This window comes from Balaenoptera physalus (genome assembly GCF_965194825.1).
Source record: "Balaenoptera physalus genome assembly, chromosome: 11".
NCBI lineage: Eukaryota > Metazoa > Chordata > Mammalia > Artiodactyla > Balaenopteridae > Balaenoptera > Balaenoptera physalus.
In genome coordinates, this window is record NC_138896.1 from 105452351 (window position 1) to 105479660 (window position 27310).

Sequence of the window (27310 nt, forward strand, 5' to 3'; positions counted from 1 at the left end):
TACTAGTCTCTGTGTCTCAGTTTCTTCACGTGTAAATTGGAATGAAAAGAGGCAAATCAGTTAAGACCTATAAACCCTTCAAAACCGTCTCTGGCAAATGGTAAGTCCTCTATCAATACTGGGTACTTTATTCCAATAATAATGATAGTGGAACCCAAGCCTGCTGATAGCTAGGGAAAGAACTGGTGAAGGATCTGTGTTTGGGTTTTGTAGCCAAAATGATAAAAAATCAAGATGGTCCCTCAAATTATTTGCTTGCATGCTTGCTAGCTAAATAGTTTCCAAACCAAGTTGAATCCAAGCCAATAAAAGAGCTTGAAATCCACCATGGAGTCCATTTATTCCCTAGCTTGTTAGCTAGCTCTGAACTTTGAAGGAAGAGGTTTCCTCATTAGCGTGCAAGTTAAAAAAAAAAAAAAAGAAAAAGAAAAAGAAAAAGAAGAAAAGAATTCAGATTCTTTGTTCACTAATTTGTCAGCTAGCTAAAAGCCTACGATTGAAGACTGCTCCCAGCTTTTTGCCTACAGTTGCCCTCCCAAGGCATTCCTGGTTGTGAGTTGCCAAAGGGCCTGATTCCTGGTGATTCTAGGTCTTTGCTTGCAGATAGGCTGGAAAGCCCTCACCTTGCCTTTCTCCTGGCCATCTGCCTGTCACCCTGGTCTCTAATGGAAGAAAAGCTTTTGTCCCCCTGTGAAAGGGTTTTCAGGCTTCAGAGATCAGATAGGGGGGTAGATAACGCTGTATCCCGGAATCACCTTGATAGAGGACAGAGGACCATGGTATGCCCTGCGGTGCAGAGCATAAAATAAGAACTAGCAACGATCCTGCTCTTCAGAACAAAATTCTGCCAGCTGGTTCAAAATGTCACTGGATCCTTTTTTCTTTTTTTTAAAGACAGGAAATTAAATGACCACACCTGTAGTTGTTTCTGCATGAAGCCTTTAGAACAGAGGGCTTGTCTTTCCAGATCCCTGGCGCAAATTAAAACAGCAGAAAGCTCTTATGAAAAACTAAAGACAAGGACTCAACAACCTCACTCGCTCTGTTACTGGCGCCCTGCAAAGCCGAGTATATTCGTCCCTCCTTTGGGGCCCTGCAGGATCGCAGAGCCAGTCCCTCTCCTCGCTGGAGAGCAGGCACTTGGAGAGATGGATATGGGTACGAGGACCAGCTGGGCTCCGTGTCGCCACGGCTTAGTGGAGGTGAATAATTATTACGATGCAGAATCAGAGAAAGAATATTTCTTTCTTTGTTTAAAGGCCAAAGTAGACAGTGATCTATGAGGCCCAGCTGCACAGAGTGAGAAGGAAAATATAAAGTGGGTAAGAGCTAGGGTGGGGTTTAAACCTTCAAACCACAGCTCTGTCACTTACTAGCTGTGTGAACTTGGGGCTTGTGAACTTGAATCTCCTTGCCTATTCAGAGGGTCCAAGAGTACCTATTTGATAGCGCGGTGGTGAGGATTAAATGAGATAATGCATGGAGAGTACCTAGCCTAGAGTCTGGTGCACGGCGGGCCCTCGATAAATGGTAGCTTTTATTTGTTATTATTCATGTCAAGTGGTACCACTCACGGTTTCTGAAATTACAGTCAGTCTCTTTTGACATCCCTTCTCTATTTGAGTCTTCCAAATGAATTTTGTGGTTGGAATATTTGTCTGTCTCCGGTGGTCTGGCGTTATAGTTAATCAGGCCATGGACATCTGTCCCTTGGAGACGTTTTGCTGGGATAATTGGTAAGAAATTGAGTTAGGGGCTGCTGCCCTTTTCTCAAGGCTGATGGATCGGGCCTCTCATTTCGGGGCCAGGGCAGCCTGGCTTTTGTCTCCATCTTCAAAAAGCTGTCAGTGTGGGTGTGAGGTGAGCTCAGGCCTCAGCAGCTGCTCATGCCATTTGGAGGGCTGCCAGCAAGAGAGGGGGTGGCGCACGCCCACGTTTGTCTGCCTGCAGCTGGGAGAGTCAAGGCAGGGAGCTAGTGCCTAGACTGTAGGCTGCTCGCACCGCTGGCCTGGCCCACTTGGTGCTGGCCAATTACAGATTCTGACCCCAGCCTTATGCTACCTTTTTGTGCCATATTTCTAGGGTCCCCCCCATAATAATAATATTAGTAATAATGTCAGTTACCATTTTGTATACTCTTCTCACAAGATACTTAGCTTGCGTTTGCAGCAACGTGGATGGATATCATTTGACATCACTTATATGCGGAATCTAAAATAGGACACAAATGAACTTATCTACGAAACAGAAACAGACTCACAGACGTAGAGAACAGACCTGTGGTTGCCAAGGGGGAGGGGGGTGGGGGACAGAAGTACTGGGATACAAACTAGCATATATAGGGTGGGATTAGCAGATACAAACTAGTATGTATAGGATGGATAAACAACAAGGTCCTGCTGTAGAGCACAGGGAACTATATTCAGTATCCTGTGATAAACCATAATGGAAAAGAAAATAAAAAAGAATGCATATATGTATAACTGAATCACTTTGCTGTAGAGCAGAAATTAACACAACATTGTAAATTAACAATACTTCAATTTTAAAAAAAGAAAAAAAATGGCTTGGCTATTTATTAGCTCTGTGAACTCAAACTATATGACTTACCTAAACCTATGGTTCTCCAACTTTGCTGTAGAGTAGAATCATCTGGGGAGGTTTTAAAAATTCCAGGGGCTTCCCTGGTGGCACAGTGGTTGAGAATCTGCCTGTCAATGCAGGGGACACGGGTTCGAGCCCTGGTCTGGGAAGATCCACATGCCACGGAGCAACTGGGCCCGTGTGCCACAACTACTGAGCCTGCGCGTCTGGAGCCTGTGCTCCGCAACAAGACAGGCCGCGACAGTGAGAGGCCCGCGCACTGCGATGAAGAGTGGCCCCCGCTCACCGCAACTAGAGAAAGCCCTCGCACAGAAACGAAGACCCAACACAGCCAAATAAATAAATAGGGTTCCCTTTAAAAAAAAAAAAAAAATTCCAATGTCCAGGCCACACCCCTACTAATTACATCGGAATCTGTGGGGGCAGGACTCGGGCATCAGCATTTTTAGTTGACACCAAAGATCAGCTGCCTGAGGACCAGTGAGCTCACCCTCCAGGCTCGCCCTTCCGCTCGGTGTGGTCCTCAGGCTGCGGTGCAGGCATCCCCTGGGAACTTGCTAGCACTCCTGGACCCCAGGCCCCAACCCAGGCCTACTGAATCAGAATCCCCAGGTGATACTCCTGCCCATTACAATGCTCAGGAGATGCACTCATCCAAAACTCGCTTTTCTTATCAGTAAAGTAATAGTAACACCCGCTGTGTTTCTCGAACTTACCTGCTCACGAGTCCTCGGAACACCTGATGAAAATACAGAATCATTAGGCCTTACCTCAGTCCCACTGGATCAGAATGTCCAGGGCGAGAGTTTGTGAATCTATAATTATACCATGTTCCCTCCTGGTGGTTCTTATAACCAGGCACGTTTGGGAAACACTGAGTTGTTTTTTTTTTTAATTTATTTTTGGCTGCGTCGGGTCTTAATTGTGGCACGCAGGCTCTTCATCATGGCATGCGAGCTTCACTCTAGTTGAGGCGCGCGGGCTTAGTTGCTCCGCAGCATGTGGGATCTTAGTTCCCCAACCAGGGATCGAACCGCGTCCCCTGTATTGGAAGGCGGACTCTTAACCGCTGGACCACCAGGGAAGTCCCAAGGGAAACACTGAGTTCTAATCCTCAAGGGATTATCGTCACGATTAAGTGAGAAAATAAAGCTCTTTTTGTTATTGTCATACATCGAGGGTAACTATTATGTGACATGATACTAGCTGTTTTGTGCACTCTCTGAATGAGTGTCTACATCTTACACAGAAAGAAACAGTTATACTTTTCAGCTATTATGAAAAATGTGTTTCTTGGTTGGTCAGAGTTCACTGGGACCCCCCTCCAACCCCTAGGGCAGCGTCCTCCACGTGCCCTAGGCTGCTTCAGTTTTGTGGCTCCACCGTCTCAACCCAAGACCTCTGCATTGACCAGGGTGTGGGGCGAGAGAAGCAAAGAGAACTCACATCAGCTCTTGGGTGCTTAGCCCTGGAAGTGACATATGTCACCTCTGCTGAAGCCTGCCGGCCAGAACTAGCCACATGGCCCTGTAGAGTTGCAAGAGTGTAGTCTCCCTGTGCACTCAGAAAGAGGAAAAGGAAAACCAGAACCCGGTGAGCACAAGTAATGCCTATCCCAGGCAGGCTAATAATTTGGTATCCCTTCAAACCATTATTCTTCAAATATTTGCTAAAAGGGTATTTAGAGAAGAGGCTGAATGTTGTTGGGTGTTAAGAATGAAAACAAATGAGTCCTCTTGGCAGTATTTAGTCTCTCTGTTGTCCAAGCAAAACAGCTCTCGATTCAAACTCACATCTCCATTCAGCAGAACAAAGGCCAGAATTAATCTGAACCTCCTTCCTAAAAGATGAGTTAGGGACCCATAATTATTGGACCATGCTTCTTGGGTGTCTTATCATGTGTCTAAGCGGTTCATCAGAGAATCCTTCCCAACCACGCACAGTACTCTCCTTGGAAGGAATTCTAAGGATGGAGCAGTAGAGATGGTTAACTGCCTACCCAACATCCAGTCTCCTTTTCTTTCTGAAGATAGGATATCAGTGAGAGCTAGCTACTTACGCAGTTACAATTTTCCTTCTTTTCCTTAATAACAGGACTCTGTTGGGAGTAACAATGTGCCCACATGAAAAACTGTATTTCTCAGTCTCCCCTGAAGATAAGAATGGCCAGATGATAGTACTTAAGTGGGACTTCAAGGAAAGCTCTTTCCAGGATGTTGACTGTGCTGAGTCAACAAGGTTACCTCTTATACTCTTACCCCTTCCTACTACTTGGAGTATAGATGTGATGGCTAGAAATGCAGCATCACTCTTGTCACCATGAGGTGATTTTGATGATGGAAGCCATTAGATAAGCAACACGGCTTGATGACTGAGCTATCACAACTGCCCTGAACTACCCATTTCCAGACTTCTTTTATGTAAGAGAAAGAGAAGAGAAAATAAAAATGTGTTTAAGGCAGTGGAATTAGGTCTCTGATATAGCTGGTGTTATAGTCTGTCCTCAGCTCCAGGCTTGTCACAGGGGGAAAGAGGTGGAGAAGGAGAAGTAGAGATAAAAGGTGGCAAGAATGGATAAAGAGGAGACAAGGACCTGTATCCTAGGAACACAAGGGAAGGGTTGGATTGTGAAGGGAAGGGGAAGCAATGGGGGAGGGGAGGAAATTAGAGATGATGGATGAAGGCTGGTTAGGGGTTAGAAGTGCTGATTCAGGTTCAGAGAGTGCTGAGGTTAGATCCTGTCTTCACTTATTATTAGCTCATGACCTTGGGCTCATAGCAGGTGTTCAATATGATATAATAATAGCATTAATAGTAGAGTTATGTAACACATTTGATCTGATATGTCAGGCACTCTTCTAGGTGCTTTACATATTTTAACTCCTTGAATCCTCACAACAACCCTTAAAGGTAAATACTATTATTATCCCCACTTTCTAAATGAGCAAACTGTGGCACAGAGACTGTAGGTCACTTGACCCAGGTCACAGCTGATAAGTGTGAGAGCCATGATTTCAACCATCTCTGCTCAAAACTATGTGCTACTAAGAATTCCTCCACTCAGCAAACTGAGTGGGTCCTCAAAGTCGGCTCCTAAATCCACTTGCTTTAATCCTAAGTGACACGTACAAGTGACTGCTCTGTTGACAGACAGCACAGTTGATGACCTTCTGCTCTGGCATATGCTTGCCCTAGTTCATAATAATGCAGGATTATAGGCTGAGATTTCAAATGTTGTTGAGCTTCCATATTATGACAATAATTACTAATATTGGCATTAATTGAGCATGTACTAAGCGTCTGATACCACCCAAGAAGCTTTCACTTATGTTGTTACGTAAAATTAACAAATTAGTCCTATGAGACAAGTAATACTGTTTCATTTAGCAGATGAAGAATTGGGGACCCAGAGAGTTAAGCAACTTGCTCAAGTTGGGTAGTTAATTGGTGGAACGGGGACTCAGACTCAGGAGTACCTGAAGGCACAGCTGGCACACTTCCACTGGGTGACACTCTGCTGGGGGTGGCAGGTGGGAAAGGCTGGGCGGAGAGTGTGAGGAGGGAGGGCTGAGGACAGAGGAGGCAGGAGGAGGTGGAGAGGCGCGGACGGTCAGGAGGGGCCTTACGGGACATTGCTTGAAACGTGGGGAATAGGCCTTTTGTGCTGTGCTTCACTAATCTCTACTCGCCTCTCTCTCAGCGTAACTGTAACTGTGAAGTTTCATTTATAATCTTCCTAATCTTTAGCAGCAAGTTGGTGTAGAGAAAAATCAGAGGATTTGGAGTCTGGATACCTGCTTTCTTTCTTCAGTGTTATCAATCATTTGCTGTGTGACTTTGGAAGTCATTTTACTTCTGATCTTCACTTTTTCCTGAAACAAGGGTAAGATTATCCAGGGCAAGGTGTTGGGAGGATCAAATGAGGCAATGTATCTGGTTTCTAAGCATTGTCTATTTGTTTAATTAAATATTGCACTTATTGGGACTTCCCTGGTGGCACAGTGGTTAAGAATCCACCTGCCAATGCAGGAGACACAGGTTCAGTTCGATACCTGGTCCAGGAAGATCCCGCACACCGCGGAGCAACTAAGCCCACAAGCCACAACTACTGAGCCTGCATGCCTAGAGCCCGTGCTCTGTGACAAGAAGCCACCGCAATGAGAAGCCCGCGCACCGCAGCGAAGAGTAGCCCCCGTCCGCCGCAACTAGAGAAAGCCCATGTGCAGCAACGAAGGCCCAGCACAGCCAAAAATAAAATAAAAATTAAAAAAATTCTCATTCTTTTAAAAAATAATAATAAATAAATAAATATTGCACTTATTATAAATGTAATATTTGTCAATAGTGGAAAAATTAGGAGACACAGAGAAGCAAGAAGAAAAAAGACTGTACCTATCCCTTGTGGTAGGCACCATCAGCTGGCTAAACCCATGCCAACCGGTCCCTGGGGTCTTCCCAGCTTCCCTTGCAGCTGGGGTGGCCATCTGACCCATTTTTGGCCAATGAGATGAAAGTGTAAGGCTTTGGCTTTTCTGACTCAGAGGAACAGATGGGGCTCGTGCCATCCCTTCTCCCTTTTGAATGTGGGATGTAACGTGTGGTGTTGCAACCATCTTGAGACCATGGAGAAAGGCCGAGGGAACACTACAGATGCTGGCCCTGACAGTGTTGGGCTGCCGAGCCAATGCCAGCAGATGCCCACCTCCAGACTTCTTATCTTGTGAGAAGAATAAACCCTTGTTATTTTAAGCCACTGTTAGTTGGGTTTTCTGTAACTTCCATCATAACTATTACATTAATATACTCTCATCATCCAGGGATCATAAATGATGACATCTCAGTTTGCATTTTTTCAGGTCTTTTCCGATGCATATGCAGCAGGAAAATAATTTGAGACATTAAGATGTTTCCTCCTAACACATGCTACCTTGTACCTTGTGTTCTACACCCACCATCTGGGCATTTTTCAGGCACTACCCATGAGGGACAATGAAGAGTTACAAAAACGAAAAGCCAAATTCTTGGCTACCCCTAGGGTGACTTGAAAACTTACAGCAGGGACAAAAGTTTGGAAGCCAGAGAGTACTTTTGCTTCACAAGAGCCAGGATTTTGAGGGAAAACAAAAAGTTTATCTTCGGATTTGCAATAGCCTGGCTTTGTATATAAAAGAGCAAACCTGGGAGCCTCAGAGCACTGTGTTTGGAAGATAAACCCCAGAGTGAAGAAGAATGCAGGTCTGAAGAAAGAGATAAGAGTTGGAATATCTGGAGAGAAAAGGGAACATTGGAAGGATGAGATCAGAGCTGACACATTACCTCGGTTCTGAGAAGGGGCTCAGAGTTCTGCCCCACACCTGAGACTGGGAGTGGGCCTTAGGAATCCTAAATAAGTTTAGTGAGAACCGGCAAACAGGAGGCACTTGAGTCTCTCTTCCCAGGATGTAAGTCCATTAAAGTCCATGTCAAACCTGGTACCTTGAGGGGCAAAGCAGCCATTGCTTGGGTGGGGGTGGTGAGGCTGAGGGCATCATTTCAGATGTGGGAAAGCATCTAAGAACGGTCCCCATGGACCCCTGTGAAGGGTACTAAACGGGCTGAGAATAAATTGGGACCAGGTAGATCAGGAGTGCATAGATTTCTCAACTAACAGTCAGGACAAGACCACAGACATTAGTAGCAGAGGCCAGAGCTTCATGATGGGGACCAGAAAAGATGAACTGCAGAGGCCAAGGGAAGAACAGAGGGTAACATAGGACCAGATGCCACTCCTCTGGATTCCAGGACAATGCATCTGTCCATGGAAGAACTAGAGAAGCAGGGGAAGAGGAAGAAATGGGAAGGATCTTGAACTGACCATCTTAAATCAGGAAGTGTCTGAGTTACTTTGAATTGCAAGATTAAGTTTTCTGTAATCAGCAAGAATGTGGGATAGTAGGCTAAGCTAAGTTTACAGAAATAAAGTTTGTGGGTTTTTTTGGGGGGGGCTCACAAGTATGTATTCTGTAAATTTCAGCTCACCACCATGCATACATGCATTTATAATATATATGTAATTTTTTCCAATATGGAAGAATATTGAACATGCTGTTTTGTCAATTTCTGTCCCCCCAATATATTGTGAACATTTTTCCATGTCTACAAATACTAATTTGAAATAGTGATACTTAAACTTTTTTTTGAAAGCTTTGAGAATCTGAAAATAATTATGTACCTAGAAAAATGCATATATGCATCCACACAAAATGTCTGTATGTATTTAATGTCTGTATGTATTTAGGGGTACTTGTTTAAGAACACAAGTTTAAGAATCTCTTGCCTGCAATATAATTTTCAATAACTGAATAGTATACATTATATAGCCACCCTGCATTATGTTTCATCAACTTCCTATTGTTGCACATTGAGACTCCAGTTTGCCTCTATTATAGATGATCTTTATGATAAATTCCTAGAAGTAGAATTTCTAGTTATAATAGGAATGTTTCCACTGTAGGTAACAGAATAGTCAAATGACAATGGTTTGTTTTTCTCCCATTATAAAAGATTCAGAGGAAGCAGCCTGGTGCAGACTCAATAATGCCATCAAGGACCCATACTTTTGCTCTATTTCTGCTCTGCTCTGCTTGGCTTTTTGTCCTGTCACCTCATGGTTACAAAATGGCTGCTGCAGTACCATTATCATGTCCTTGTTTGAGACAGGATGAAGAGGGGCAAAGGCAATACTTTTTATCAGGAAAGACGACTTTTGCTTAAGTCTCAATAGCCAGAACTAGATCACATGTCTGTAGGTCTCTAAGGGAGGCTGAAAAAGTAAATATTCCTTTTTTCCAGATGTTTTAGTGGAGGCAGTTAAGGGAGAAGAGTGTTGATGGTTAGTTTTAGGTTAATCAGTATGCCACGCAGGGCCTAAGTTTCTGAATATTTTAAAGGAGTTGATCTACAGAGGCAACATACTTGAAAGGGTTTTATAAACCAACCAAATATTCTGTACAAATGTGAGCTATATAATTTATTAGAAGTGATGCTGTGTTTTCTTAGAAGATTGAATATGTAGTATTATTGCTAATCTCCGGGCAACTGCCTTGCTAATTGGCCACCTCTGTTCAGAAATACATTGTTAAAAAGCTCTTTTTTTTGGAAACAGCCTTTCCATACCCAGTGACAAAATTACTTGTTTAGACCCTGTTTTGATGCTTCAGTCACCTCCTACTGGGATGTCAGGGAAACAACATTAGGCATGGGGTCCAAAGACCTGAGTTTATTTCTTAGCTCTGCCATCTGACCACAAGGAAGACATTTCTCCAGGCCTTGGATTCCTTACTTGTAGGATGTGAATAATAATTTCTACTTTACAGCATTGCTAGAGGGGCAACATGAGGTTTGGGGTGAGAAAGTGCTGTGAAGTGGAATATAAATTTTGGTTATCTTTGCTGTTTAGCCCTCATTCTTAGGGGCCATTTTCAGACCTGTTGAATCAAGGCCAAAGCCTGTGGTTTGCTGATAAACAAACTCTCCAAGGGGAAAAAATTAACTTGATTTTTAGTGTTTGGTGATATCCATGGTATAAATACTCTCACCATGGCCAATTTCAAACTACCAGTGGTTTAAAACCAGCTGCAAAATTCCCAGTTATTTAACAAATCCTCTTGTTAGCGGGTACAAGCCAGCTTCAGCACGCGGCTGGCCCAGAGCACAGAATCAGCCACCTTGTAGCCAAGTGTGCTGGTTGGGCCAGAGTCAGCATCTGGATCCAGCTGGCAGGTGTAGTTACCAGTCAGCTCTCATTTTATCTCCTCCCCATCTCCAATATCTCTTTTCACACATACCCCTGGATTTGTGAAAGGTGTCTGTAAACTCCAGAAGGAGTTTACATGCAAGTTGTTTGATGAATTGATTTCTAGTAATGAATAGTTCTAAGCCCGCAAAGAAAGGATAAAAGTTACACATGGAAAGAAGTTACCGAGAACTAATCCTGTACGTGCCATTTTTTTGGTTGATAAGTGACAGAACCCCGAGTCAAACTGATTTAAGAAATGAGGAAAGTTTATTGGCTCACATCAACATGAGGTTCAGGGCTGTGCTGGCTTCCAGCAAGGCTAAATCCAGGAGCTCAAACAATGTCACCAGGATCTCAGGCAGGCTTTCCCCAGGTGGTGGCAAGATGGTCATTAGAAGTTTTAGTTTAGCAACCCTGGTGAAAAGAGCACTTCTTTCCTGACAGAACCTGTCAAACTCCCAGGAATTGCTGATTTGCCCAGTTGGGGTCACGTGCTAGTTGCCGAGTCAGCCACGGTTAACCAGAGAACGTAGAACTCTCGATGGCAGGCCTGAGTCATGTGCTCATTCCTGGAGCTGGAGATGTGGTCTGCTGGTCTAAACCACATGGGCTGGGAATGTTGGAGGGTGGTTCCCCAAAAGAACAGTGGAATTCTGTTACCAGAAGAAGAAGGATCTGTGCTTGGCAGATCAAAATAGCAAATGTCCACTACAAATCTTATGTGCTTCCTGTTATCCTGGGGAGATCTGTGTGGCATGAAAGACAGAAGTTCCAAATATAGCTCAAATCTTCCTGGGCTTCATCAGCCTGTGATTCCCAAGGAGGTCGTATTAACATTAATACTCAAATTTTTTCATTTTGAAAAACTGCTTTTAAAGGCAGCCTCTATGATATTTCTGAAAGTCCCTCTGGGGTATATTCACGTGGCCTCACATATCCATCTGGGCTGCTGCTCTGGCAAAGCTGTCCAGCCAGCGCCCCGCTGTTCACTGCTCCACTCCAGGGCCATAAGGATGCAAGGGTGTGGACCCTGCTCCCCGAGCCCCAACCCAGGGAGGAGCTGAGGTGAACAAGCACTGTACCTGGAACAAGTACTATAGACAAGGTATTTTACCTGCCTTTTCTCCTTTAATCCTCTCCCCAACCCTTTGAGGTATGTATTACAACCTGCCCTTGATGATAAAAATGGTGGCTAAAAGCTGTGTCCAGACTAACTCAGCTCGTAAGAGGGGGAGCTGGGATTGGATGATCAGGTCTTCTGATTTTCAGTCTTGCACTTTCTCATTTTCCTATTTATTTCTGGCCAGAGTCAAATCTAACTCAATTGGATATCACCTCCAACCCTAAAACATTGCTTCCCTCTCAAGAGATGCTCAATTAAAGTTGGATGAATATAAGAACCTGTACTCGTTCCTCAGAGGCCACTGGTCTGAAGGGGTGAGTTCATTGGTGTAGGGCAGGGTTATGGGCGGAGTTGCAGCCTCCAAAATTCATGTGTTGAAGTCCTGACTCCCAGCCCTCAGAAACTGACTGTATTTGGAGATACGATCTTTGAAGAGGTAATTAAATTAAAATCAGGTTGTATGGGTGGGCCCTAATCCAACATGACTGGTGTCCTTATAGGACGAGATTAGGATCCAGACATGCACAGAGGGAAGACCAGGTGAGGACAAAGGGAGAAGACAGCCATCTACAAGCCAAGTGGAGAGGCTTCAGGAGAAACCAACCCTTCGGACACCTTGATCTTGCACTTCCAGCCTCTAGAATTATCAGAAAATACATTTCCATTGTTTAAGGCACCCAGTCTATTGTACTTTGTTATGGCAGCCTAGCAAACTAATACAGCCAGGAATATCTTTGAAGAAGAGAAGTCAGAACTAAACACTGTTGAGATGGGAAATTGTCCAGGTAATAATACATCCACGTGTAAAAGGCATAAAGTCTCCCTCCTACCTCCGCCCCTCCCCCAACCCACCTGGTTTCCCTCCTGGGAGGTGAATGGTTACCAATCTCTCTTGTTTCCTCCCAGAGTTATTCATTCTTTCTCCCTTCACAAACAGACACAACTGTATATCTAAATAATTTTTCTCACCTTATACACACTGTTCTGCACCTTGGTTTCTTGTTTAATAAAACATTCTAAAGATCCTGCAAGAATGACTTTAACAAAGCATGTTTGGAAAGTCAGAGAAATACCCTGGTGAATCACCAGCATGATTAAAAACTAAAAGCAATGCATTAAAACAGCTTTGCCACCCTGTCAGATATTTTAAGCCTGCTGCCTTCTGTGGAGCAGGGAGAGAGGCCCCAGAAGCCTCTGAGGGGGCCCTGACTGAATCATTAGCAGCTGGAGAGGAGCCTGGCTGCTCAGGAGGGCAAACCTTTGGTTTTTCGCCCCTGCCTTAGGCCTCCTCTCTGCCCTTCTCTCCCCCATACACAAAGTAGGTCAGCTTGAGAGATGCTTCCCTGAGCAGGTGGGAGAATGGCTGTGCTGAGTGGGAGGCCACGGCTCTGGGCCCATATTGGGATGCCATCTGTAATTGCAGACACTCAGAGCTGCAAGAGATCTTAAAGATCTAATTCCTTCAGTTTACACATGGGGAAGCTGAGCCCAGAGCAAGAAAAAAAAAAAAAAAAAGGAACTTTGTTAAGTTGCTAAGGTCACTAGCTAGGTGGGGACAGAGCAAGGGACAGAATGTCAATGTCCTCCCTCTCACACCAGTGCTCTCTTCATGTTGCCACAATGTCCTGTTGGATCTGTAATCTTTGTCTAGATGTCCAGATTTTACTGTATCTTCTTTGTCATGCCCTATCTCCCCTCTGCGATTAAAAATAAGAGACCAGGGAATTCCCTGGCGGTCCAGTGGTTGGTACTCCGTGCTTTCACTGCCTAGGGCCCAGGTTCGATCCCTGGTCGGGGAACTAAGATCCCACACGCCTCATAGCCAAAAAGAAAAAGAGACCAGATCCTGAAGCCAGACTGCCTGAGTTTCAATACCGGTTCCACTCACTAGCTGGGCGATATGGGGCAAATTAATTAGCGTTTTTTTGTGCCTCAATTTCTTCTTGTATCAGATGGAGATGATCAGAGTACCTACCCCTGAGGGTTGTTGACAGGGTGGCCTTGTCGCATGGCTCCCAGAGCACCATTCACAGCTCAGTCCATAATGTAGATGATATAGGAGTGGTGCTCCCTGGAGTTGTGCAGTGCACAGGCTGGGAGGCCGTACACAGGAAGTGGCAGTGATGAGTTAAATGAAACTGTGCTTGTCACTCCTTTAGCATACTAAAAGAAAATTAAATGTTGGCTATCATTATCATCATTGTCATTTTTATTGTCATCATGAAGAACCAATTGTCTTGTCTTTAGAAGCAGAAAGGAATGGGAGAACTGAGGAGAAAAGTCATATTTTCATGTTTCATTTCTATTATGAAGGTAATAGGCATTCGGAACCGAAAACCTGGAAAACACATATAAAAACAAACCAAACAGACTTCCCTGGTGGTGCAGTGGTTAAGAATCCACCGGCCAACGCAGGGGACATGGGTTCAATCTCTGGTCCTGGAAGATCCCACATGCCGCCGAGCAACTAAGCCCGTGCGCCACAACTACTGAGGCTGCGCTCTAGAGCCCGTGAGCCACAACTACTAGAGCCCGCGTGCCTAGAGCCCGTGCTCTGCAACAAGAGTAGCCACCGCAATAAGCCCGTGCGCCGAAACGAAGAGTAGCCTCCACTCGCCGCAACTAGAGAAAGCCCGCATGCAGCAACGAAGACCCAACACAGCCAAACATAAATAAATAAAATAAATAAATTTAAAAAACAAACAAACCAAACAACAAAAATAAAATAATTCCACCAACCAGAAATAACCTCTTCTGACATATGGTGTATGTTCCAGATTGTTTTTTTCCCATCTGTTTTTCTCTTACCAATACATTGAGGGAACAATTTCCCATGGCAATAAATGTTCGTCTACAATGTCAGCTTCAATGACAGGACTACAACCTAGCGGTTAAGAACATGGACTCTGGATCTAGGTGGCCTGTGTTCAAATGTCAGCTCTACCACTTACTAGCTCTGTGACCTTGGGCAAGATAATTAACCTCTCTGTGCTTGAGTTTTTCCATCTGTAAAGTGGAGTTAATAATAATAACATCTACCTTGTGCAGAGTGTTTGTCATATTACTATTTTTAGATCAGTCCATTTTGTGAAAATACTGTAATTTGCAAAGCCAGTCCCCTATTGTTGGCCTTTTAGATGATTTCCAATTTTTCCCTGTCATAGATAATGTGACCACAAATATTCGCAACCATGTATCTTTGGGCATATCTCTGGTTATTTTATTAAATTCCTAACAACGGATTTGCCGATGTATAGAGGATACACTTGCCAAATTATCCAGAGTTTGTACCAATTTACATTCTGGCAGCATTTGGAAGGACTGGAGAGCAGCGTGAGTCTCTGGGGTCCTGGAAACAAAACTGCGGTCTCTGAGGACGCAACTTAGGACTAGGACATGTACTTTAGCTGTCAGTAGATCCATGTAGCTCCCTGCAGATGCCATGTCTGCCCATGCAGCCTGATACCATGTTTCCCACCTGCATGATTATTTTCCATATCGAAGAACCATATATACCATAAAGTTTAATATCAAAAAAGACTTACTTAGGGGCTTCCCTGGTGACGCAGTGGTTGAGAATCTGCCTGCCAATGCAGGGGACACGGGTTCGAGCCCTGGTCTGGGAAGATCCCACATGCCGCGGAGCAACTAGGCCCGTGAGCCACAATTACTGAGCCTGCGCGTCTGGAGCCTGTGCTCCACAACAAGAGAAGCCGCGATAATGAGAGGCCCGCGCACCGCGATGAAGAGTGGCCCCCGCTTGCCACACCTAGAAAATGCCCTCGCACAGAAACGAAGACCCAACACAGCCATAAATAAATAAATAAATAAATAAAAATTAAACTTAAAAAAAAAAAAGACTTACTTAAAAAATACGTTTACTTTAAAAGAGAACTTTAAATCATGACTATAAGTGTAAAACCAGAATCACTCAAGTAAAAAGAAATTAACTGTAAAAATAAATATGACAGAAGCAAAATATTATTGAATTGTAGCTAGACGCTGTTGCCTGGGAAGGCTCTGAGCTACAGGCCCTGCACTTTACTTTGTTGGAGGGGGATTAGCAAATTAGTAGGAGCCAGAGAGGTGTTAAGATTTACTAGCACCAAGCTGACACTTTCTCTTTGGTATAGTCAGAAGGATCAAGAGAGCATTGAAAAGTGATTTTAGTAGGAGTGGAGGGGGGACGTGTGATTTTATGTTGAAGGACCTGTGAATTTACCTCCTAAAATTGCCCTATAACCATTTTCTTCAGTTTAGGAAACATGAGCCAGAATTGCCTCACTAAGGGCCAGCTTCCCAGGTGTGAAAGAACTCTTACTGCACATGTCCATGTAATCTTCTCAATAACCCCATCAACAGGGTGCTGTAAGTAATTATCACCTCCATTTTACAGTGGATGAAACTGAGGCATAGAATGGTTAATAACATGCCCACGATCGCTATAGTTAATCGACAGTAAGGCTGGAATTTGGAACTCAGGTGTGCTGGCTCCAGAGTTTAAGCTCCTAAATAATATTTTACACTGGCAATGGATGGTCCTGTGACTAGTTATCAGCTGCGTCCCTGGTTGCATCTCATTCTCAGGGCTGGAAAGGTATCTTTCGACAATGGGACTCACTTTGGACCCCTTTAACCCTGTTTGTAACTGGCTTCTCACTCTGCTAGATTGACCCTGCTTTGACCTTGATTTAACCTTGACCTTTCCTTGTTACCTGGACTGGTGACTGAGACTCTGCAAACTTCTGCTGGCACTGATGGCTGTAGGCTTTCTTGCACCAGGGGTGCTTGGGTCTACAGGTGAGTATTACATTGGCATGAGCTTTGTGGGGACTACAGTGCAGAGGGGAGTGAGTTTGCCAAGGCTTGCAGAGTGGGTTACTGGCAAAGCCTGGACTAGAGCCCAGATCTGCTGAGTCCTGCTTGGTCCACCACATCCTGCAACTTTCTCAATTACATAAACAAGTTGTCTTCATAACAACTGTCTTAGTTGCTTTTCCCAGCAATCTTGAGAGACAGGTAGGTATTGCTGTGAATGATTTACAAATGAGAAAGCTGAGGCTGTGCCCAAGTCACATAGCTAAAAAGTGGCAGAGCCCGTTCCGTACCTCAGAGGAAATTCTGTCAGGAAGGGGCGTGATTAGGACTAGAACACAGTCCTGTCTGGCTTTAAGTCCAGATCTCTTTCTACAAAATAACCCATATCCATTTCTGCCTCTTCAGTTTCCCAGGTCCTCTCTCTCATTTCCTAAGACTTTTAATTCTGTCTCTTTTCTCGTTGGGATGGTGGTGCCAAGTATGGGTGATTCATACTGAAGTGTGAATGACTATACCTAGGGCTAGATGTTTCTCCATCTGGGTGTGTCTGCACTTAGAGAGATTGCTTTCTACTGCAACTGAGGGTTCATTCCTATATTTGTAATCTATTGCTATATAAAAAATTACCCTAAGACCTGGTGGCTTGATGCAACAACAATCATTTATCATCTCTCATAAGCTCTGTGAGTCAGGAACCCAGCCAGGGCAGAAAGGTGAAGTCTTGACTGTTCCACGATGTCTTGGTCCTCTGCTGCAGGACTCAAAGGCTGAGGGCAGAAGGAAGACTTATTCACTCACAAGTATGGTGGCTGGGGCTGGCTGTTAGCTGGAACCCCCCCTCATGGCCTCTCCATGTGGCCTGAACTTCCTCTCAACACGGTAACTGAGTTCCCGGGGCACGTAACCCAAAAGAGAGTCAGACAGAACTCATTGCCTTTTATGATCTAGTCTTGGAGTTCGTGCAGTGTCACTTCTGCCTCATCCCACTGGCTGAGGCAGTACCAAAGGTCCACCCACTTCCAATGCAGGAATGTCAATGTCACATTATAAGAAGAACACGTGGGATGGACATGTACTGGTGTAGCTGTCTTTGGAAAATACCATCTGGCACAACTTTCTAACAGTGGGATCTCACACACAGGTCAGGTAGGTTTGTGGGAACAGACCTTGGGTGGTGGGCTTGGGAGAGGGTCCTTTCCTTGTGGCTCCCGTCAGATCCCATTGATCCCTGGGGTCTCTTTGCTCTAGCTTCCTGCATTTGTAATTCTGCTTTCCTCTGCTCTGCACTTACACTGCAGTTAGTTTGTGATCCATTTTTCTCAAAAGGTTCAGACAGCCCTCATGACTGATAGGCAGGGGCATGATCTTGCCTGCCAAGAGGACTTGACATTGAAAATAAATAGGAATAAAAAATGTTGGTCTGCTTCTGTGCCATTGGATGGAGCCCGGGCCAACAATGACTAGAAAGTTTCCTGCTTTGGAGCAGGCCTTCCCTGGTCCCCAAGGAGGAATTTAAAGGCTGAAGGTGGGCTGAGCTCCAGGTAAGGGATTGTGTGTATTGCAGGGCGGGGGTTATCAAGATCTGTCCCGCAAAGTGGCGGCAGTTCCAGAATTCCTATATTGGGGGGGGGTGCTTTATGGGCAGCAAATCTGGTTAGCAGAAGGGACTGGAATTTCCACTGGCATAACACTTTATGTATGTTTGAGAAAGCGTTAGTTGTCTATTTCAAAGATTTGGGGAGGGGAGCTGTCTTAGTCTGGATTTGACCACAAGCAGACCCTGAGATAAAGATTCAAGAATGGAGAAATGTGGGCTTCCTTGGTGGCGCAGTGGTTAAGAATCCGCCTGCCAATGCGGGGGACACGGGTTCGAGCCCTGGTCCAGGAAGATCTTACGTGCTGCGGAGCAACTAAGCCCATGCACCACAACCACTGAGCCTGCGCTGTAGAGCCCGGGAGCCACAACTACTGAGCCTGCGAGCCACAACTACTGAAGCCCACGTGCCTAGAGCCTGTGCTCTGCAACAAGAGAAGCCACCGCAATGAGAAGCCTGCGCACCGCGACGAAGAGTAGCCCCCGCTCGCCGCAACTAGAGAAAGCCCGCGTACAGTGACAAAGACCCAACGCAGCCAAAAATAAAATAAATAAATACATAAATAAATATATCAAAAAAAAAAAAAAAGAATGGAGAAGTGAAACAAACAAGGAGAGGCAGTCAATAAAGGGCACGTTATCCAGCCAGCTACCGTTGTGGGTGAACGGAGCTGATCTTGCTGGGGAAACTATGGGAGCAAGTGTAAAACTCTCACCTTCTGAGGTACCCCACCCAAGAGGTGACAGAGCTGGGGTACTGATATTCCAGTTGCCATCAGGGCCACTCTTGTATGGCAGGGTTTAATTCCGTCCTGCGGTTGTGAGCAGAGCAGACTTCCAAGGCTTTGGAGAAAGCCATTAGACAAAGAGATGCAGGAACTGGCAGTGGAAAGGCAGCTGGTACACACCCAGTGGTAAGGGTTACAGGCATGACATTGACAATGTATCCTACAGGTAAGGTGAACACCCAGCATTAAGGGGGTTCCTGGGATGTGGGGCTTTCAGTATTAAGCGAGCAAGGTCCCAGACAAATCAGGATGAGGGGGGTCACCCTAGCTACAGGGGCAAAGCAAAACGAGGAACTAAAGCCCACCCATCACCCAAAACTACTGTCTGGAGAGAAAGGATCAGAAAAGGGTTTACAGATGATAAAAATGTTCTGGAATTAGATAGTAGTGATGGTTGCACGATTTTGTGAATATACTAAAACCCACTGAATTGTACACTTACGGTATGGCCAAGCTACGAAACCCCTTTGAGCCTCTGTGTTCTCATTTATGAGAAAGGAATGACAGTGATACTTATCTCGGGGGTTGTTGTGAGGATTCAATGAGATAGTGCTTCAAACGCTACCGTTGCGAGTCTGTGTGAATTCTTTAATCTGCTTGTTAGTGTAGACAAGCCCAAGGGAAAACCAGGTGATAGGGCTGAGCTGATTGAGAATTTCTCAAAAGGCAGCAGCATCAGTGCAGGGAGAAGAACTTATTTCAATGAGCTTCTCTAGGCTGGAGAGAGGAGAGTTTTGGCCGAATTTCAAGAATTCTCTCTCACTCAGCATACTCAGAGGCTGCCTCCTGGGTGGAATGCTGTACCACTGTAATCGCCTGTCTGGCTTCCTGCCTCAAATCCTTCTCATATCCACAGCTGAGATCTCCATCACCCAATGCAGCCTCAGCACCACCACGACTTCAGGCAGTATCTAAGGAGACCAAGGACAGAGCAGCAGCAGCATTACCGATGAAACAGCATTTTCATGGCTTACATTTATTACACACCAGGTACTATGCTTAGAACTTCAAGTGTGATCTCATTTAGTCCCCCCAGTAAACTTACAAGGAGGTACTACTATTATCCTCATTTTACTGATGAAGAAACTGAGGTCCCAGAAAGTTATGTAAGTTGCCAAAGCCCCCTAAGCCTTAGCTGTCTGGATCAGGATTGGACAGCTGATCCCAGCTGGGTGACTCAGATTCTCTCTCCCAGAAATTTGGGGATTGGATTTGGATGCTTGATAGTCTCCGTTGGTCACTCAAAATGAAGACATGTAAACTAGGGAGAGAGGGGGTGGTCCTTAATGGTCATATACACACAAAGGCAGAAAAGAATGAGGCAGACACAGGGAAAGAAACAGAGATGAGTGGGCCTTTGGAGAAAGAGAAAGTGAGAAAGAGAATGACTTCCTGGATTCCCCAGCTATGCTTCTTGCCTGTGTCAGTCTAGGAAGTCAGTGATAAGAGATGGGCCTCTAGCTGACTTAAATGAAATCCATTGGCTCGAGGAATAACACTGGCTTCAGGCATGGCTGGATTGGGGGATTTTCTTTTCTTTTTGCTGATCTTTATTTCTTATAAAGAAACTGCATTTACTTGTGCCTTAAAGGGAAGAGATGGAAAAGAAATCAATGATAGTGTAAAGAGCTCAGGTAAGTAAGGAGGTATTTTAAACGTTTTAATTTTGATGAATAAAATATATGTATACTTTTCTGTTGAATAGTTTCTTGGGTGTGGGCCGTGCTGAATTATTGCAAAGTTTTGAGCTGCTAGAATCCAACTTTATTCCCAAGAAGACTTAATAAAATGTGATATTTTCCTGCCCCCTTGTTAATTAAAGAACTAATCATGTTATAATGCTGACCAGGTGTGACATACTGATTTCTCTTTAAAAATACTTTCCAGGCAGATGATTATGGAAATATAAGGAGGATAATGTGCTTCTTTCAATACTGAACCCAATTAATTTGAGTGACATAAATGCTAGGGTGAAAAATTAGAATATTAGAGCTCCATTTGTTTAAGAAAGGAACTATTTTCCTTCTTCTCCATAGACTTCCAGTTGTTTTGGACATAAATTTCTCTCTGAAGTTAGGTTAGAGAATTCACTAAAACTAAAGGAAAGTTCATCCTCAAGCTTTATTGAAAGAATATCCAATATCAAGTGACAGACTGCTGACGGAGGAAGAGTTGATCACCCTTTAAGGAGAGGCAATGATTATAATAAGTAATATTTATTGAGCCCTCTCATGTATCACACGATTTGTTGAATTCTTCACAATACTCTGAGGTAGGTACTTTTAATTCCCATTATATAGATGGGGAAAATAAGGCTTAGTGAGGTTTAGTGACTTGCCAAGTTCTCCCAGATGGTAAGTGACAGACATGACACCCTAATCTAGGTCTGACTATTTACAGAGCCATGATCCTTAAAAATCCACCACTGAATTCTAGCATGTCAAGCAGAGGTTGTAAGATACAACCTCCAGTGCTTACGTATGAGGAAAGCAAAGTTCGGATGATTCCTGGTCCAGTGTGGTTTCTAATGTACCAACTACCTTTTAATGAAAGGGACCCAAATCTATAAAGTTGGTGAAATTGATCTGTTTATAATGGATAGGTGGTTCCCTATTGGTGTGACTTTAAGAGCCCTGGGAAGACTTTGTTTTCCCCAAGATATGATTCCCCTCCCCATTAGATGGTATCTGAGGTTCTACCATGAAGTATTAATTCCTCTCACTTAAGCCATTCTCATATTTTTGTTAAAATGCAGTTGCTCAAGCATTCCGACGTGGATGTGTGCACCCTTTCCTGAGAGCAGATTTTAATTGGAGAGAGGGAACCAGGAGAGAGAATAGGAGCAGACTGACATGAGTCTTGGGGCAAGCGAAAGAGAAATAAGGAAAAACATGAAAAAAAGGCGGTTGGGGTGGTGCAGCTCTGAGGGTCTGGATGACAAATCTAAGTATTTTGCGGAAGAACTGATTTAGACGAAAGGGGACACGTGGGGTTCATGAGAAATTTTTGTTTTGAATGGGGATAAAGATGACACTGAGCAGACCTGATTTCTCTCACTAAGATCACTTACAGATCCAACGCAGATGTGGAGCTTAGCTACAAAGGGCCGGAATCAGACGCTTCCTTGTTGTTGTGACCCTGAGCAAGTTGCCTCACCCCTACTCCCACCCGGCTTTACTTTTAAGAGTTGCTGTCAGGTGGGGCAAGCGAGGAAGGGTCAGAACTGAGAACTGATTTGGTTGTGGCATAGACGTGTTTTTGCAACACTCTGAATCTCTCCTAGCATTAAATCCTCCTACAGCTTCTCCATGCTGGATGGGCTTCAAAGAAGGTTGACATTAAACATCCTTCTAGAGACTTCTCAATCCCCAGTGGCTTCTCTGGTTCATATCCCTCTCCTGCTTGTGATCATTAGTGGAGCAGCCTCAGTTCTCCTTCTTCAAATTCTTGTTTGACCACAGAAATCTCTGCCAAGGTCCTTTTCCTGGAAGGGTCCTTTCTCACCTCTGGGTGAAGCAGAAGGAGAAAGAAACAGTTTACATAATGGTGTGATTGCACCGATGCCTCAAACTCATTTTTTCTCCAATTACCACATTTTCTGACAGCTAGCTGGGAAGTTGTTACCAAATTTTTTTTTTTCCAGCCAGAGAGCTTTCAGTTATAGATCCGAGCTTATCAGAGCATAACTTTAAAGAACACATTGAAAGAGAACTTCAGGTTTTAAAGCAGAGATAATGAGTGCTTTTTCACCGATGACACAGATTGGGAAGAGGGTGACTCTGAGGAACCTAGTAAAAGATGTTAATGTTTAGGAATTTCCCCCAATTAATCCCACGGTGAAATCCTTCTTAACACAGTTACCTTAGGATGTGACTCAGCTTGGGAAGCAGTGACAGACCTTTTCATGAGCTGCTCCAAGCCAGGGAGAGAGTGTGTTAGGGATACTAAGGCAGGCCCATTCCTGGAAAACCAGAATCCCTTGATGACTGATATGGGCTTGAGGACTTTCCTACAGCTTAGCACATCTTCCCTGGACTGCATGGCGGTCTAGGATGCTACCTTCCTCTGTCCTTCCCTTGAAGTCAGACTTGCAAGGCAGTCTGATGATCCTCCCAGCCTTCCCTGGCTCCTTTCCCCTATTCTCTCAGAGATGACTTGCCTAATAAACTCCTTGAACATTTAATCCTGTTCTAGTGTCTGCCCCTCGGAGGACTGGAGGAACAGACGCCTTCAAGAGAGCCTGCCGTGGGGAGCAGGGGTGACTGAGAGGCCTTGCTGTGTACCTCTGGACCCACAATAGCATTTTGCTGAGGCCACATTTCCCCCAGACAGTTTCCAGGCAGTAACTGAGCAGGTGGGTGTCTAATGCTGGTCCGTTCCTCTACTGGGCAATGTTGGCTTGGTGACTCCCCATAGGCCTGGCCCAAACTTTCTTAGAACTGTGCTGTAGTCTGAGACTTTCCTAATCAGTCCTCTTTCCTTCTCTCTCTCCTTTCACAGGTGTCAGACCTGCATTGCAATCCAGGCTCTCCCTCTCCTACTCCTGCTTGCTCCCCTTTATCCTTCACAGGTGTTTCCCTAAGAAATCTCTTCTATGTCGAATCCCACTTGGTACATGCTTTTCAGAAGACTTGAACTGACATAAGTAATAAAAAGAGTTTGGGTAAGTCTTGCATTTCACCTTAGAGTTTCTACCACCATAAAGACTAGTTATTATTCTTTAATCCAGTTTTTTTTTTTTTTTTTAAATCTCCCAGAGAAAGACCAATTGGCTTGGCCTGAGTCAGGTAAACCAATTAACTATAGTCAAGAGAGTGAGTCATGTGAAAACATGGCAGCCATGTGGATGGATTATGGGGGAAAATTTCCCAAGAAAAGGTTGGGGAAGAGGATGTCAGATGATAATACAATAAAAAATTTCGGGCTTCCCTGGTGGCGCAGTGGTTGAGAATCTGCCTGCCAATGCAGGGCACACGGGTTTGAGCCCTGGTCTGGGAGGATCTCACATGCCGCGGAACAACTAGGCCCGTGAACCACAATTACTGAGCCTGCGCGTCTGGAGACTGTGCTCTGCAACAAGAGAGGCCGCGATAATGAGAGGCCCGCGCACCGCAATGAAGTGTGGCCCCCGCTTGCCACAACTAGAGAAAGCCCTTGCACAGAAACGAAGACCCAGCACAACCATAAAAAAAAAAAAAATTTCCACAGGGTCTTGGGGGCATTGCAAGTTTTCAGAACTCTTTGGAAAGTCCATGGCAAAAGGGGTTGGGAAGAATCATTCTTAAACCTTATTGGCTGGTGTCCTAAGGGTACTGATGAGTCAACTCAAAGAGAAGCTTTATGGAAAGTGCCCAGAAGAGAATAGCATCATTAAGTCTGGGCCAAGGTCCCTGAAATAGGAGTAGGAAGGAATTAGAGGCAAACTTGTATCTTCTTCCCAATTCTGCCAGCTGTATCTGGATTCCCCTTAATGGGGGAACAAAGGTACAGGCCTTAACTACTATAATGGCTATGCAAATAATAAACAGTTTAGGAGCCCAGAGGTCTAAATGCCAGGGGAGGCACAAGATACAAAAATCTAGAAGGGGCCAGAGGCAGGGACCGAAATCTGGAAATGGAGCCAGGGGTTCAGATCTGGGAGGCAGATCGATTGGGGAGGGTTGGGATCAGATAGCAGTAGGGATCGACTGGCATTGTGGGATTGCCTGACGTACCAGCCACCATTTATACCTTGCTTTTAAATTTATTTATTTATTTATTTTTGGCTGTGTTGGGTCTTCGTTTCTGTGTGAGGGCTTTCTCCAGTTCTGGTGAGCGGGGGCCACTCTTCATTGCGGTGCGCGGGCCTCTCACTATCGCGGCCTCTGTTGTTGGGGAGAACAGGCTCCAGACGCGCAGGCTCAGTAGTTGTGGCTCACAGGCCTAGTCGCTCCGCGGCATGTGGGATCTTCCCAGACCAGGGCTCGAACCCATGTCCCCGGCATTGGCAGGCAGATTCTCAACCACTGCGCCACTAGGGAAGCCCTATACCCTGCTTTTAAGGTCTGGCAGGAATATGATGAGTGCGTGGGATGGTCTTATTGAAAAGTCCCAGGGTGGAATGGTCGAGGCACAGTACAAAATGCACACATTGAAATCTTACCACGAGCTGAATTGAGCCACAATTATAGATTAGTACATCTGGAGCCTTAATGGAATTTTCCAGGAGAACTCAGGGCCGGAGAGCCCTGTGTATGTCAACAGAAATCTGTAATTCTTGGGTATCAGAGGCTTTGGGAAATAAAGGAAATAACTACAGAAGAGGATATGGGGTATTTGTTTCTCATGGATCTTCTGAGATAAAAGGAGGTGACTTTGACTGTAGGCGGAGTACAGACATAGCCTGACAGGGGACAAGTTGAGGGAGTCAGAGATCTAGGACTCTGTACCTATCCCGCTCAGCCACTAAGCTGTCACACCCACTCTTTTCTAGCACACGCAAGGTGCCCTTCATGCATTTACTGTATATCAGACATTGCCCTAAGCATTTTTTGTGCATATCCTCTTTGAACCTCAGAAAATCTACGATTGTTCCCATTTCACAGATGAGAAAATTGATGGTCATAGAATGAAGTTAATTGCCAAAGTCACACAGCTAGGACAAAACGATCTGGAACTTGAACACCACAGCTTGTGTGATTGATCACCCCACTATACTCCCCCACCCTTGCTTCTAATTTTAAAGTCCTCAGTTATCAACTTTATTACTTGTTTTCCCACGTATGACCTTGATGTCCACAGGGGTCCTTTCAGCTAGTACCCAGAATCTTATTATTATTTTAAAATAATTTTTGTTTGTTCTTTTCTTTTTTTTTTTTGAGCTTGGGTGCTTTAAAAAAAAAAACAAAACTGGGTAATATAGCCAAATGGTACAAAATTTAGAGATACAAAAGAGCATCCAGGTATTTCCCTGTTACCCAGTCTCTTATTATGATGAAGTTTAGAAGTCATTTGTATTTTCTTTCTTTCATGTCTATTACCTATTTTGCTATAGAATGATTGGATTTTTTTTCCTTATTGATACATAGAAGCTTTTAATATATTAAGGGAATTAGTCCTATGCCTGTGGTATGAATTGCCAATATTTTTCCCAGTTTGTCTTTTGCCTTTTGAAAATGCAAAGGTTTTTTCCATGGAGAAACATTATGGCAGTCGAATTTGTCAATTTTTATATTTTATGTGTGGGGTATGTCATTCTTAGACAGCTATTAATTACCCCAAGTTTATAAAACAAAGTTCCCTACTTTTTCTTCTATTACTGTTATGGGTTTTTGCTGTAAATTTTTTGCTGTAATGAGTGAGATATGGATCCAATTTAAGTTTTTCCCATAATAGCAAACCAGTCATTCCAACAATATTTATTGAATAATCTTGTTCCTCACTGATTTGAAATGCCACATTTATTCTATACTAGATCTCTCGACATATTTAGGTTTATTTCTGAGCTTTATGTTATTGATCTATTTGTCTCTCCATGCCCAAGTACCACACTGTTTAAATTACTGCAGCTTAATACCATGTTTTAATATCTGGGAGAGTCAGTCCCTCTCTTTCTGCTCTTCCTTTTCAGAATTCACCTAGCTATTTCTGATTGTTTATTTTTCCATGTGAATTTCAGAATCCATTTGTCTAGTTCCCTCCCCACCCCTGCCACCCCAAAATCTGTTGGTATTTTTTCTATTGGAATTGCATTAGATTTACAGATTAATTTAGGGAGAAATGACATCTTTAGGAGTTGAGTCTTCCTACCCAAGAAAAAGAGATACCTTTCTTTTTTTAAGTGTTCTTTGATGTCCCTCAGTAATGTTAATTTTTTTTCAAATAGAATTTGCATACATCTTGTTAGGTTTACTGATGGATAATGTATCTTTTTTATTGCTATTATAAATATTTTTTCCCTTCCCTCATATTTCCTAACTGGATATTGTTTTGGCAACAATTGTAACAACAATACTTCCAACAATATTCCAACATTGTTGGAATAACTGACAACAATACTCCACTCTGGCAGTATTGCCTCAAGTTGTTTTGGGAAACTTCACATCTGACTTGACTTTGGTTCCAGTTCCTGCCATCAGCCTGCAGGCAAGACCCAGACCCCTTGGGATAAGGATGGTGTCTGAGGGTTCTGGCAGGAGGAATGCCCTATCCATACAGCTAAGCACCTCTAGGATGGGTGCCATGTATACTAAAATAGGTTGATGATGTTATGCATGTCATAAACAACTACAAATCTGTATGAATCCAATGCCTTTTTATCCTCTGTGAGGTGTCCGTCTACACCAGGGCAGAAGATGGCAAAGTAAAGCTTATGTTGCTTCAGTCTGAGACTCTTTGGATAGACTTATCTTTGGTGTCCTGACAGTTGATCAACTTGAGGAAACTGAGGCAGCATTCAGTTATTATACTTTTTAAGATGAGACTCTATTTTTTTCTCAAATCACAAAAGGCGATAGGGTGTCAGGCATCCTCCCAGAGAAACTGAATCTTGTGCTGGTATTGCAACTCGTCAATATTCGTTAGCATTCTTGACCGTCACTAATATTTAATGAGCACCTATTATCTAT